Below are 15,636 nucleotides of genomic sequence, written 5' to 3' on the forward strand. Positions count from 1 at the left end.
TTTTTTTTGCCCCACTGTATGTTTTGCTTTGAAAAGAGCTGACGTGATTGGTCAAAAGAAGATCAGAATTGGGCTGCCTGTCTAAAGGTAGCCAGATAGACAGAGACAGGGAGGGAGGAACTCATTACTGGGTCGCTATCTCCCTGCTTGCTAATTCGGCCTGCTAACGGCTAGCTTGTCTAGCCCGGGCCTACGAACTGTTAGCTTGTTAGCACAGGCCTGCTAACCATCTGGCTCACTGCATTCTAAACACTCTGAACCCATTTACTTTCTATCTCTCTTTGATTTTTATTTTGTTTATACCTTCCGGAAACCTGCCTCACCCACTGTGATACGGAATCGCTATCACCTTTAATTTTTATTTTATTTTTATGACACACTCAAGAACCTCCAGACGCTAACCAGCTAACTAGCTACAAGCTATTTAGTCATTGTTAGTTTTTTTAAACCTGGATAACACTCGCCAGCCCAGCTTCCCTGCCCATCCACCGCTGCCCCCTGGACACTGATCTCTTGGCTACATAGCTGATGCACGCTGGACTGTCCATTAATCACGGTACTCCATTCTGCTTGTTTGTTTTATCTGTCGACCCAGTTGCCTAGTCAACGCCATTTTACCTGCTGTTTGTTGTGCTAGCTGATTAGCCTCGCCTACTGTTTTTAGCTAGCTTTCCCAATTCAACACCTGTGATTACTGTATGCCTCGCTGTATGTCTCTCCCAAATGTCAATATGCCTTGTATACTGTTGTTCAGGTTAGTTATCATTGTTTTAGTTCACAATGGAGCCCCTAGATCCACTCTGCATACCCCTGTTACCTCCTTTGTCCCACCCCCCACACATGCGGTGACCTCACCCATTACAACCAGCATGTCCAGAGATACAACCTCTCTCATCATCACCCAGTGCCTGGGCTTACCTCCGCTGTACCCGCACCCCACCATACCCCTGTCTGCGCATTATGCCCTGAATATATTCTACCATGCCCAGAAACCTGCTCCTCTTATCCTCTGCCCCCAACGCTCTAGGCGACCAGTTTTGATAGCCTTTAGCCGCACCCTCATACTACTCCTTCTCTGTTCCGCGGGTGATGTGGAGGTAAACCCAGGCCCTGCATGTCCCCAGGTACCCTCATTTGTTGACTTCTGTGATCGAAAAAGTCTTGGTTTTATGCATGTCAACATCAGAAGCCTCCTCCCTAAGTTTGTTTTACTCACTGCTTTAGCACACTCTGCTAACCCTGATGTCCTTGCCGTGTCTGAATCCTGGCTCAGGAAGGCCACCAAAAATTCAGAGATTTCCATACCCAACTATAACATCTTCCGTCAAGATAGAACTGCCAAAGGGGCGGAGTCGCAGTCTACTGCAGAGATAGCCTGCAAAGTAATGTCATACTTTCCAGGTCCATACCCAAACAGTTTGAACTACTAATTTTGAAAATTACTCTCTCCAGAAACAAGTCTCTCACTGTTGCCGCCTGCTACCGACCCCCCGTCAGCTCCCAGCTGTGCCTGGACACCATTTGTGAATTGTTCGCCCCCCATCTAGCTTCAGAGTTTGTCCTGTTAGGTGACCTAAACTGGGATATGCTTAACACCCGGCAGTCCTACAATCTAAGCTAGATGCCCTACAATCTCACGCAAATCATCAAGGAACCCACCAGGTACAACCCCTAACTCTGTAAACAAGGGCACCCTCATAGGCGTCATCCTGACCAACTGGCCCTCTCAAATATACTCCGCTGTCTTCCAACCAGGATCTCAGCGATCACTGCCTCATCGCCTGTATCCGCCCACGAACCGCAGTCAAACGACCACCTCATCACTGTCAAACGCTCCTAAAACACTTCTGTAGAGCAGGCCTTTCTAATCGACCTGGCCCATTGTATCCTGGAAGGACATTGACCTCATCCCGTCAGTTGAGGATGCCTGGTCATTCTTTAAAAGTAACTTCCTCACCATTTTGGATAAGCATGCTCCGTTCAAAAAATGCAGAACCAAGAACAGATACAGCCCTTGGTTCTCAGGCCTGACTGCCTCGACCTTTTAAAAAAACATCCTGTGGCGGACTGCAATAGCATCGAATAGCCCCGTGATATGCAACTGTTCAGGAAGTCAGGAACCCATGCACGCAGTCAGTCAGGAAAGCTAAGGCCAGCTTCTTCAGGCAAAAGTTTGCATCCTGTAGCTCCAACTCCAAAAAGTTCTGGGACACTGTGAAGTCCATGGAGAACAAGAGCACCTCCTCCCAGCTGCCCACTGCACTGAGGCTAGGAAACACGGTCTCCACCGATAAATCCATGATTATCGAAAACTTCAATAAGCACTTCTCAACGGCTGGCCATGCCTTCCGCCTGGCTACTCCAACCTCGGCCAACAGCTCCGCCCCCCGTAGTTCCTCACCCAAGCCTCTCCAGGTTCTCCTTTACCCAAATCCAGATAGCAGATGTTCTGAAAGAGCTGCAAAACCTGGACCCGTACAAATCAGCTGGGCTTGACAATCTGGACCCGCTATTTCTGAAACTATCTGCCGCCATTGTCGCAACCCCTATTACCAGCCTGTTCAACCTCTCTTTCATATCGTCTGAGATCCCCAAGGATTGGAAAGCTGCCGCAGTCATCCCCCTCTTCAAAGGAGGAGACACCCTGGACCCAAACTGCTATAGACCTATATCCATCCTGCCCTGCCTATCTAAGGTCTTCGAAAGCCAAGTCAACAAACAGGTCACTGACCATCTCGAATCCCACCGTACCTTCTCCGCTGTGCAATCTGGTTTCCGAGCCGGTCACGGGTGCACCTCAGCCACACTCAAGGTACTAAATGATATCATAACCGCCATCGATAAAAGACAGTACTGTGCAGCCGTCTTCATCGACCTCGCCAAGGCTTTCGACTCTGTCAATCACCAAATTCTTATCGGCAGACTCAACAGCCTCGGTTTTCGGATGACTGCCTTGCCTGGTTCACCAATTACTTTGCAGACAGAGTTCAGTGTGTCAAATCAGAGGGCATGCTGTCCGGTCCTCTGGCAGTCTCTATGGGGGTGCCACAGGGTTCAATTCTCGGGCCGACTCTTTTCTCTGTATATATCAATGATGTTGCTCTTGCTGCGGGCGATTCCCTGATCCACCTCTACGCAGACGACACCATTCTATATACTTTCGGCCCGTCATTGGACACTGTGCTATCAAACCTCCAAACGAGCTTCAATGCCATACAGCACTCCTTCCGTGGCCTCCAACTGCTCTTAAACGCGAGTAAAACCAAATGCATGCTTTTCAACCGATCGCTGCCTGCACCCGCATGCCCGACTAGCATCACCACCCTGGATGGTTCCAACCTTGAATATGTGGACATCTATAAGTACCTAGGTGTCTGGCTAGACTGCAAACTCTCCTTCCAGACTCACATCAAACATCTCCAATCAAAAATCAAATCCAGAGTCGGCTTTCTATTCCGCAACAAAGCCTCCTTCACTCACGCTGCCAAGCTTACCCTAGTAAAACTGACTATCCTACCGATCCTCGACTTCGGCGATGTCATCTACAAAATGGCTTCCAACACTCTACTCAGCAAACTGGATGCAGTCTATCACAGTGCCATCCGTTTTGTCACTAAAGCACCTTATACCACCCACCACTGCGACTTGTATGCTCTAGTCGGCTGGCCCTCACTACATATTCGTCGCCAGACCCACTGGCTCAGGTCATTTACAAGTCCATGCTAGGTAAAGCTCCGCCTTATCTCAGTTCACTGGTCACGATGGCAACACCCATCCGTAGCACGCGCTCCAGCAGGTGTATCTCACTGATCATCCCTAAAGCCAACACCTCATTTGGCCGCCTTTCGTTCCAGTACTCTGCTGCCTGTGACTGGAGCGAATTGCAAAAATCGCTGAAGTTGGAGACTTTTATCTCCCTCACCAACTTCAAACATCAGCTATCCGAGCAGCTAACCGATCGCTGCAGCTGTACATAGTCTATAGGTAAATAGCTCACCCTTTTTCACCTACCTCATTCCCATACTGTTTTTATACTGTTTTTATTTATTTACTTTTCTGCTCTTTTGCACACCAATATCTCTACCTGTACATGCCCATCTGATCATTTATCACTCCAGTGTTAATCTGCAAAATTGTATTATTCGCCTACCTCCTCATGCCTTTTGCACACATTGTATATAGACTGCCCATTTTTTCTACTGTGTTATTGACTTGCTAATTGTTTACTCCATGTGTAACTCTGTGTTGTCTGTTCACACTGCTATGCTTTATCTTGGCCAGGTCGCAGTTGCAAATGAGAACTTGTTCTCAACTAGCCTACCTGGTTAAATAAAGGTGAAATAAAAATAAAAATAAATAAATAAAAATAAAAATATTAAATTAAAACTTTATTTGTCTCTGAGGAGAAATTGATTGTGCAGCCAGGAGAAGGCTACACAAAACAACAAATAGTACTACAGTTTACACGTTTAAAACAACAAATAGTACTACAGTTTACACGTTTAAAACAAAAAATAGTACTAAAGTTTACATGTTTAAAACAACAAATAGTACTAAAGTTTACATGTTTAAAACAACAAATAGTACTAAAGTTTACATGTTTAAAACAACAAATAGTACTAAAGTTTACATGTTTAAAACAACAAATAGTACTACAGTTTACACGTTTAAAACAACAAATAGTACTACAGTTTACACGTTTAAAACAACAAATAGTACTACAGTTTACACGTTTAAAACAACAAATAGTACTAAAGTTTACATGTTTAAAACAACAAATAGTACTAAAGTTTACATGTTTAAAACAACAAATAGTACTAAAGTTTACATGTTTAAAACAACAAATAGTACTACAGTTTACACGTTTAAAACAACAAATAGTACTACAGTTTACACGTTTAAAACAAAAAATAGTACTAAAGTTTACATGTTTAAAACAACAAATAGTACTAAAGTTTACATGTTTAAAACAACATATAGTACTACAGTTTACACGTTTTAAAAAATATATAATAAACAAATCCACTGACTTCACTGAACACAGCACACTGTGTATCTGCCACTGTGAGACTGTCAAGATAAATAAAAATTCTGTACAGACATTGTGTTCCTCCCTCGCTTCTACAAACACTGTTCTGCTGTCAGATCCTGACTGTCATCTCTCCCTACTCTTGTCATCCACAGAATGGGAAACATTAGAGCTGTCAGTGAACAGTCAGGCTGTCAGGCTGGTCATTGTTAAGAGATATACCGTAGGTCGAGGCCTGTAGAGCTGGCAGTGAACAGTCAGGCTGGTCATTGTTAAGAGATATACTGTAGGTCGAGGCCTGTATGCTTGCTTCGCTTTGTGTAGGCCTTACGCCTAGATAACGTCCCTCAATGTACTTTGAAATACATCCAACCCGTGAACCAAGTTTCTATCAACAACATCCATGTCATTGCAGACAGATACATGAGCTTTCCATTTGAAATATGATGTCTAACGTGGCCATTAAAATAACCAATATTGTACATGGACATTGTCAAGAGATATAGTCCTACTACATTGCTTTGTGTGTAGCCCAGGTAATAAAAAAATATATATATCCCTTGATGTTGAAATACCATCTGTAAGGAAAGTTTAAAATCGTCAAACATTCATATCATTGCAGACAGATGTCGAAGCGTTCCCATTTGAAATATTATATCCCAAATGTGCTGCTCTTGCAACCGTATCCGAATGGATTAAAGCTCAGATCGGCTCCTGAGGTACGTCCCCATACAGACAGATGGTTATAAAACGCTAGACGTAATTGACCGGCTGTGGTGTTCATTAAAAGACCTCCACATCATTATCCATCACATACTGAATGGGCTCCATGCTGTTTCTAGTCACTGCTAATTAATCTACAGGCCTTATGTAGGTTAGTATGCATTATTCTAGTCCTTAAGTAGGTTATAAGGCATTAGTGAAGTCATTATGTAGGTTAGTAGGTGGTATGAAGTCTTTATGTAGGGTGTTATAGTCCCATTATGTAGGTTTATTTATGAAGTCATTATGTAGGTTAGTAGGCTTTATGAAGTCATTATGTAGGTTACTGTTATTCTAGTCCCAGTAGGTTATAAGGCATTATGTAGGGCTTTATGTCAAGTTAGTATGCATTATTAAGCCTTTTGGGAGGTGTTCCTAGTCCCCGTGGGATCTCATTTGAGTGAGGAGGATTATGAGGAGGAGTAGGCTTTATAACCATTAAATATTACAGCAGGGGTGGAAAAGGAAATGAATTAGGGCTACTTGAGTCAAAAGTAAAAGATACCTTAATAGAAAATGGAGGTAAAAATGAAAGTCAGGAAGAGGAGTAAAACACTACTTATGTAAGGGGTGGAAGTATTTGGAAATGATACTTATCAGTATCAAAAGTAAAAGTATAAAAATACCTTAATAGTAAATGTAAATGTAACTCAAGTAAAATTAGAAAGTCTTATATAAAACACTACTTAGAGGGCACAATTTTATTTTTATTGATGGATAGCCAGGGGTTTTTAAAGATACTTAAGTATACAAAAGCATTTGTGTTAAAAATAAAAAATCAGATGTAGTAGGGATGACCAGGGATGTTAAAGTGATTTCAGATTTCAGAGGCAGTAGGGACCCAGGGCACAATTTTATTTTTTATTGAGGGATGACCAGGGATGTTCTCCAACACCCAGATCAAGAGGCAGTAGGGATGACCAGGGATGTTTGTGTTTTAGTGAGTCCTCAGATCAGAGGCAGTAGGGATGACCAGGGATGTTCTCTGTTTAGTGATTCCTCCAGATCAGAGGCAGTAGGGATGACCAGGATGTTCTCTGTTTAGTGAGTCCTCAGATCAGAGGCAGTAGGGATGACCAGGGATGTTCTCTGTTTAGTGAGTCCTCAGATCAGAGGCAGTAGGGATGACCAGGGATGTTCTCTGTTTAGTGAGTCCTCCAGATCAGAGGCAGTAGGGATGACCCAGGGATGTTCTCTGTTTAGTGAGTCCTCAGATCCAGAGGCAGTAGGGATGACCAGGGATGTTCTCTGTTTAGTGAGTCCTCCAGATCAGAGGCAGTAGGGATGACCAGGGATGTTCTCTGTTTCTGTTTAGTGAGTCCTCCAGATCAGAGGCAGTAGGGATGACCAGGGATGTTCTCTGTTTAGTGAGTCCTCCCAGATCCAGAGGCAGCCAAGGGATGACCCAAATGTTTATAGAACGAAAAAAAACATGTTTTTAAATAGGGATGACCAGGGATTGTCACTGTTTATGAGTAAAATCGCCGATTTAACATGGGAGTAAAGGGGATGTTCTCTGTTTAGTGAGTCCTCCAGATCCAGAGGCAGTAGGGACGACCAGGGATGTTCTCTGTTCAGTGTGAATAAATGTATTAGGCTCAGTGCATATCCCAAATGTTTATATGAACGAAAAAAACATGTTTTTAAATAAACTACAGCCGTTCAGTATGAATAAATGTCGATTTAAACAGTCCCATGTTGAATCGTTCGGGTGTGGTAACATTAGGCCAGTCCCGTGTACATCCGTTCAGTGTGAATAAATGTATTAGGCTCAGTCCCATGTTGAATCGTTCAGTATGAATAAATAAATGTATTAGGCTCAGTGCCATGTTGAATCGTTCAGTATGAATAAATAAATGTATTAGGCTCAGTCCCATGTTGAATCGTTCAGTGTGAATAAATGTATTAGGCTCAGTGCCATGTCCAGTGTGAATAAATGTATTAGGCTCAGTCCCATGTTGAATCGTTCAGTATGAATAAATAAATGTATTAGGCTCAGTGCCATGTTGAATCGTTCAGTATGAATAAATAAATGCTATTAGGCTCAGTCCCATGTTGAATCGTTCAGTGTGAATAAATGTATTAGGCTCAGTGCCATGTTGAATCGTTCAGTATGAATAAATAAATGTATTAGGCTCCAGTCCCATGTTGAATCGTTCAGTGTGAATAAATGTATTAGGCTCAGTCCCATGTTGAATCGTTCAGTGTGAATAAATGTATTAGGCTCAGTGCCATGTTGAATCGTTCAGTATGAATATAAATGTATTAGGCTCAGTCCCATGTTGAATCGTTCAGTATGAATAAATGTATTAGGCAGTGCCATGTTGCGTTCAGTGTTGAATAAATGTGAATAAATAGGCTCAGTCCCATGTTGAATCGTTCAGTGTGAATAAATGTATTAGGCTCAGTGCCATGTTGAATCGATTCAGTATGAATAAATGTATTAGTCTCAGTGCCATGTTGAATCGTTCAGTGTGAATAAATGTATTAGGCTCAGTCCCATGTTGAATCGTTTTGAATAAATGTATTAGGTCAGTGCAAATGTTAATAGTATCAGTCACAATAACTGCATTGTCAGTGCCATGTTTTCCCAACTCGTTCAGTGTGAAAAATGTAGCGTGTTCAAAGTCCCATGACTTGACACCTATTAATCACACAGAATAGTCGGTTTGACAAACAGGCTAATAGTATTGCTCTGCACTGCATTGTGTAACATTTTTTCCCAACTTCATTTCAGTTCAAACACACAACGTGTTGATTTGTCTAATCTTGACAAATATAATCAGCTAGCTACATAGCCGGTTGGATCAGCGGATACATTGCATAATTATCGTATGTATAACTTTTTCATTACATTTCATTACTGCTATTCGCCCAGGATTTGTCTAATCTTAGCAATTCTTCTTAGCTAGCTAACGTCCTTGTATCAGAGATAATTGCATAATTATTAGCATCTTCACTGCTATTCGCCCAGGAGCTAGCTAAGTAGCTATTCACTGTCAACAACTGTACGACTTGATTGGTTTACTGTTAGCTAGCTACATAATCTTAGCAATTCTTCTTAGCTAGCTACATAGCCGTCCTTGTATCAGAGATAATTGCATAATTATCGTATTTCGTATTTCGTCGCCCTAAGTAGCCTTCACTGCTATTCGCCCAGGAGCTAGCAACGCTAGCTATGCACACAGATTAGCATCACTGTAGTGCTATTCACTCAACTGTACGACTTGATTAGTTCAGTGTTAGCTAGCTACATAGCTGTCTTTGTTTCAAGATAATTGTGTAGTTTAGTGTGTGTAGCCTTGGAGTGATTATCTTAATTCACTGAGGCTATTTTCGTCCCTTAACGTAGGAGACTCTGCTAGTAGCCAACGTCACCCCTTACTGACGAATTCAATCACAGGCGGTCAGCTAACAGCTAGCCAACGAGTATCACATTTTCATTTCATGACAGTACAACGGTTTGATTTGTTTGATATGTAGCTAGCTACATAGCTAGCTACATAGCCGTCTTTGTTTCAAAGATAATTGTGTAGTCTAGACCGATTTCCTAGGTTAGCTAGCCAGCTATTGTCGTTCTTTTAACTCAACGTAACGTAAACAACACTGCTAGCTAGCCAGCTGGCCCCGAATAGCAGCACTGTAGAAATTATTATTACACTCAGACGACTTGATTAGTGTAGTGCCAACAACGCAGCTACTGCTTGGCCCTGGCCTACTTTAGCAGTACTGTATCATTTTAATCATTTAGTCAATAAGATTCTTGCTCGTAAGCTTAACTTTCTGAACATTCGAGGCGTGTAGTCCACTTGTCATTCAATTTCCTTGCATTAGCGTAGCCTTTTCTGTAGCCTGTCAACTATGTCTGTCTATCCCTGTTCTGTCTCCCTGTTCTCTCTCTCTGCAGACCATACAAACGCTCCCCACCGCGTGGCCGCGACAACCTAATCTGGTGGTCCCAGCGCGTACGACCCACGTGGAGTTCCAGGTCTCCGGTAGCCTCTGGAACTGCCGATCTACGGCCAACAAGGCAGAGTTCATCTCAGCCTATGCCTCCCTCAGTCCCTTGACTTCTTGGCACTGACAAACATGGATCACCACAGATAACACTGCTACTCCTACTGCTCTCTCCTCGTCCGCCCACGTGTTCTCGCACACCCGAGAGCTTCTGGTCAGCGGGGTGGTGGCACGGGATCCTCATCTCTCTCCCAAGTGGTCTTTCTCTCTTTCTCCCCTTACCCATCTGTCTATTGCCTCCCTTTGAATTCCATGCTGTCACAGTTACCAGCCCTTTCAAGCTTAACATCCTTATCATTTATCGCCCTCCAGGTTCCCTCGGAGAGTTCATCCAATGAGCTTGATGCCTTGATAAGCTCCTTTCCTGAGGACGGCTCACCTCTCACAGTTCTGGGCGACTTTAACCTCCCCACGTCTACCTTTGACTCATTCCTCTCTGCCTCCTTCTTTCCACTCCTCTCCTCTTTTGACCTCACCCTCTCACCTTCCCCCCTACTCACAAGGCAGGCAATACGCTTGACCTCATCTTTACTAGATGCTGTTCTTCCACTAACCTCATTGCAACTCCCTCAAGTCTCCGACCACTACCTTGTATCCTTTTCCCTCTCGCTCTCATCCAACACTTCCCACACTGCCCCTACTCGGATGGTATCGCGCCGTCCCAACCTTCGCTCTCTCTCCCCCGCTACTCTCTCCTCTTCCATCCTATCATCTCTTCCCTCTGCTCAAACTTTCTCCAACCTATCTCCTGATTCTGCCTCCCTCAACCCTCCTCTCCTCCCTTACTGCATCCTTTGACTCTCTATGTCCCCTATCCTCCAGCCGGCTCGGTCCTCCCCCTCCCCGCTCCGTGGCTCGCGACTCCTTGCGAGCTCACAGAACAGGGCTCCGGGCAGCCGAGGCGGAAATGGAGGAAAGCTTCTCGCCTCCCTGCGGACCTGGCATCCTTTCCTCCCCTCCCCTCTCTACATTTTCCTCCTCTGTCTCTGCTGCTAAAGCCACTTTCTACCATTCTAAATTCCAAGCATCTGCCTCTAACCCTAGGAAGCTCTTTGCCACCTTCTCCTCCCTCCTGAATCCCCCCTCCTCCCTCTCTGCAGATGACTTCGTCAACCATTTTGAAAAGAAGGTCGATGACATCCGATCTCGTTTGCTAAGTCAAAACGACACCGCTAGTTCTGCTCACTGCCTACCCTATGCTCTGACCTCTTTCTCCCCTCTCTCTCCAGATGAAATCTACGTCTAGTGACGACGGACGCCCAACAACCTGCCCGCTTGACCCTATCCCTCCTCTCTCTTCTCCAGACCATTTCCGGAGACCTTCTCCCTTACCTCACCTCGCTCATCAACTCATCCCTGACCGCTGGCTACGTCCCCTCCCCGTCTTCAAGAGAGCGAGTTGCACCCCCCTTCTGAAAAAAACCTACACTCGATCCCTCCGATGTCAACAACTACAGACCAGTATCCCTTCTCTCTTTTCTCTCCAAAACTCTTGAGCGTGCCGTCCTTGGCCAGCTCTACCGCTATCTCTCTCAGAATGACCTTCTTGATCCAAATCAGTCAGGTTTCAAGACTAGTCATTCAACTGAGGCACTAACTCTTCTCTGTATCACGGAGCGCTCCTTTCACTAAAGCTAACTCTCTCCTCTGCTCTCATCCTTCTAGACCCTGCTCGGCTGCCTTCGATACTGTGAACCATCAGATCCTCCCCTCTCCACCCTCTCCAGTTGGGCATCTCCGGCGCGGCCCACGCTTGGATTGCGTCCTACCTGACAGGTCGCTCCTACCAGGTGGCGTGGCGGAGAATCTGTCTCCTCACCACGCGCTCACCACTGGGTGTCCCCCAGGGCTCTGTTCTAGGCCCTCTCTTATTCTCGCTATACACCAAGTCACTTGGCTCTGTCATAACCTCACATGGTCTCTCCTATCATTGCTATGCAGACGACACACAATTAATCTTCTCCTTTCCCCCTTCTGACCAGGTGGCGGAATCGCATCTCTGCATGTCTGGCAGACATATCAGTGTGGATGACGGATCACCACCTCAAGCTGAACCTCAGCAAGACGGGCTCCTCTTCCTCCCGGGGAAGGACTGCCCGTTCCATGATCTCGCCATCACGGTTGACAACTCCATTGTGTCCTCCTCCCAGAGCGCTAAGAACCTTGGCGTGATCCTGGACAACACCCTGGCGTTCTCAACTAACATCAAGGCGGTGTCCCGTTCCTGTAGGATTTCATGCTCTACAACATCCACGGTACGACCCTGCCTCACACAGGAAAGCGCGCAGGTCCTAATCCAGGCACTTGTCATCTCCCGTCTTGATTACTGCAACTCGCTGTTGGCTGGGCTCCCTGCCTGTGCCATTAAACCCCTACAACTCATCCAGAACGCCGCAGCCCGTCTGGTGTTCTTCCCAAGTTCTCTCACGTCACCCCCGCTCCTCCGCTCTCCACTGGCTTCCAGTTGAAGCTCGCATCCGCTACAAGACCATGGTGCTCGCCTACGGAGCTGTGGGGGAACGGCACCTCAGTACCTCCAGGCTCTGATCCAGGCCCTACACCCAAACAAGGGCACTCGTTCATCCACCTCTGGCCTGCTGCCTCCCTACCACTGAGGAAGTACAGTTCCCGCTCAGCCCAGTCAAAACTGTTCGCTGCTCTGGCCCCCAATGGTGGAACAAACTCCCTCACGACGCCAGGACAGCGGAGTCAATCACCACCTTCCGGAGACACCTGAAACCCCACCTCTTCAAGGAATACCTAGGATAGGGTAAGTAAGGGTAAGTAATCCTTCTCACCCCCCTTCTCCCCCCAACAAGATTTAGATGCAAGTGGCTGTTCCACTGGTTGTCATAAAGGTGTTTGCATTAACAAAAGTTACTGTTGTTGGCTTTACTGAAAGCAGACAATATTACACAAACACCGCCTGCTTCCTGCTATGGAAAACCAATGAGATCCTCCGATCAGAGTTCTCCTTCAGAACAACCAATGAGATCCTCCGATCAGAGTTCTCCTTCAGAACAACCAATGAGATCCTCCGATCAGAGTTCTCCTTCAGAACAACCAATGAGATCCTCCTATCAGAGATCTCCTTCAGAACAACCAATGACATCATCTGATCAGCTTCCTTCAGAATAACCAGTACTGAAACTAAAACCAATGAGATTCTCCGATCAGCTTCCTTCAGAATAACCAGTACTGAAACTAAAACCAATGACATCATCTGATCAGCTTCCTTCAGAATAACCAGTACTTTGAAACTAAAACCAATGAGATCATTGGATCAGAGTTTTCTTCAACCTGTGCTCTAATATTAGTCACTAAGTCAGATAATAAACTGTAAAAGTGATGTCTGGTGTTTGATTGGCCTCATTTGCACCTGAGTGGCACAGTGGTCTAAGACACTACATTTGCAGGACTCGTCACTGCAGTACCTGGTTCGAATCCAGGCTGCATCACATCCGACCGTGGTTGGGAGTCCCCGCACAAACGGCTCAGGTTTGGCCCGGGGAAAGGGTAATGCCGTCATCGTAAAAAAAATAATGTGTTCTTAACTGACTTGCCGAGTTAAATAAATACAAAAAGAAAGCCTAACCTAATAACCCAGACAATATCACATTCATTGGTCAATATGCATGTCCCAAGACAATATTGTGTCTCAACAAACTCTCTGCCAGACTTATGACAGTATTGTATCTCAACAACAAACTCTCTAGCCAGACTTATGTAGGCTATAACACCGTTTAACGTCCCATCCGAGAAGAAAGCACCCCTACACAGGGCAATGTCCCCAATCACTGCCCTGGGGCATTGGGGATATTTTTTTAGACAGAGGAAAGAGTGCCTCCTACTGGCCCTCCAACAACACTTCCAGCAGCATCTGGTCTCCCATCCAGGAACTGACAAGGACCAACCCTGCTTAGCTTCAGAAGCAAGCCAGCAGTGGTATGCAGGGTGATATGCTGCTGAAGTCATTATGTAGGTTAGTAGGTGTTATGAAGTCATATATTATTATTATTATTATTATTATATTATAAGTCATTATGTAGGTTAGTAGGTGGTATGAAGTCATTATGTAGGTTAGTAGGAGTTATGACATCATTATGTAGGTTAGTAGGCATTATGAAGTCATTATGTAGGTTAGTAGGTGTTATGAAGTCATTATGTAGGTTATATGGCATTATGAAGTCATTATGTAGGTTAGTAGGTGTTATGAAGTCATTATGTAGGTTAGTAGGTGTTATGAAGTCATTATGTAGGTTATATGGCATTATGAAGTCTTTATGTAGGTTAGTAGGTGGTATGAAGTCATTATGTAGGTTAGTAGGTGTTATGAAGTCATTATGTAGGTTTATGGATTATGAAGTCATTATGTAGGTTAGTAGGTGGTATGAAGTCATTATGTAGGTTAGTAGGTGTTATGAAGTCATTATGTAGGTTAGTAGGTGTTATGAAGTCATTTTGTAGGTTAGTAGGTGGTATGATAAGACAGTCAAATGATTGTGGTCACCGTAATAGCTGTTCGAATAGCATTTTAACACGTTTTTAAACGTGTTTTCTCCAATCCGCCTCCTCGTTTATTGATGTACATTTTCTCCAATCCCCGCCTCCTCTCATTTTATTGATGTACATTTTTTCTCCAATCCCCAGCCTCCTCTCATTTTATTGATGTACATTTTCTCCAATCCCCCGCCTCCTCTCATTTTTATTGATGTACATTTTTCTCCAATCCCCCGCCTCCTCTCATTTTATTGACGTACATTTTCTCCAATCCCCCGCCTCCTCTCATTTTATTGACGTACATTTTCTCCAATCCCCCGCCTCCTCTCATTTTATTGACGTACATTTTCTCCAATCCCCCGCCTCCTCTCATTTTATTGATGTACATTTTCTCCAATCCCCGCCTCCTCTCATTTTATTGACGTACATTTTCTCCAATCCCCCGCCTCCTCTCATTTTATTGATGTACATTTTCTCCAATCCCCCGCCTCCTCTCATTTTATTGATGTACATTTTCTCCAATCCCCGCCTCCTCTCATTTTATTGACGTACATTTTCTCCAATCCCCCGCCTCCTCTCATTTTATTGACATACATTTTCTCCAATCCCCCGCCTCCTCTCATTTTATTGACATACATTTTCTCCAATCCCCCGCCTCCTCTCATTTTATTGACATACATTTTCTCAATCCCCCGCCTCCTCTCATTTTATTGATGTACATTTCTCCAATCCCCAGCCTCCTCTCATTTTATTGATGTACATTTTCTCCAATCCCCGCCTCCTCTCATTTTATTGATGTACATTTTCTCCAATCCCCCGCCTCCTCTCATTTTATTGATGTACATTTTCTCCAATCCCCAACCTCCTCTCATTTTATTGATGTACATTTTCTCCAATCCCCCGCCTCCTCTCATTTTATTGATGTACATTTTCTCCAATCCGCCTCCTCTCATTTTATTGATGTACATTTTTCTCCAATCCCCCGCCTCCTCTCATTTTATTGACTACATTTTCTCCAATCCCCGCCTCCTCTCATTTTATTGATGTACATTTCTCCAATCCCCGCCTCCTCTCATTTTATTGATGTACATTTTTCTCCAATCCCCGCCTCCTCTCATTTTATTGATGTACATTTCTCCAATCCCCCGCCTCCCTCTCATTTTATTGATGTACATTTTTCTCCAATCCCCGCCTCCTCTCATTTTTATTGATGTACATTTTCTCCAATCCGCCTCCTCTCATTTTATTGACATACATTTTCTCCAATCCCCGCCTCCTCTCATTTTATTGATGTACATTTTCTCCAATCCCCGCCTCCTCTCATTTTA

The 15,636-nt window shown here is 44.5% G+C and overlaps 1 pseudogene; it reads right to left on the minus strand.

The window, feature by feature from the left end:
* Positions 1–13,337, minus strand: part of LOC127919784 (ubiquitin thioesterase ZRANB1-like) — a 43,212-nt pseudogene extending 29,875 nt beyond the window's left edge.
* Between the last annotated feature and the right edge of the window lie 2,299 nt (positions 13,338–15,636).

This window comes from Oncorhynchus keta, unplaced genomic scaffold (genome assembly GCF_023373465.1).
Source record: "Oncorhynchus keta strain PuntledgeMale-10-30-2019 unplaced genomic scaffold, Oket_V2 Un_contig_1748_pilon_pilon, whole genome shotgun sequence".
In the NCBI taxonomy this organism is placed as follows: domain Eukaryota; kingdom Metazoa; phylum Chordata; class Actinopteri; order Salmoniformes; family Salmonidae; genus Oncorhynchus; species Oncorhynchus keta.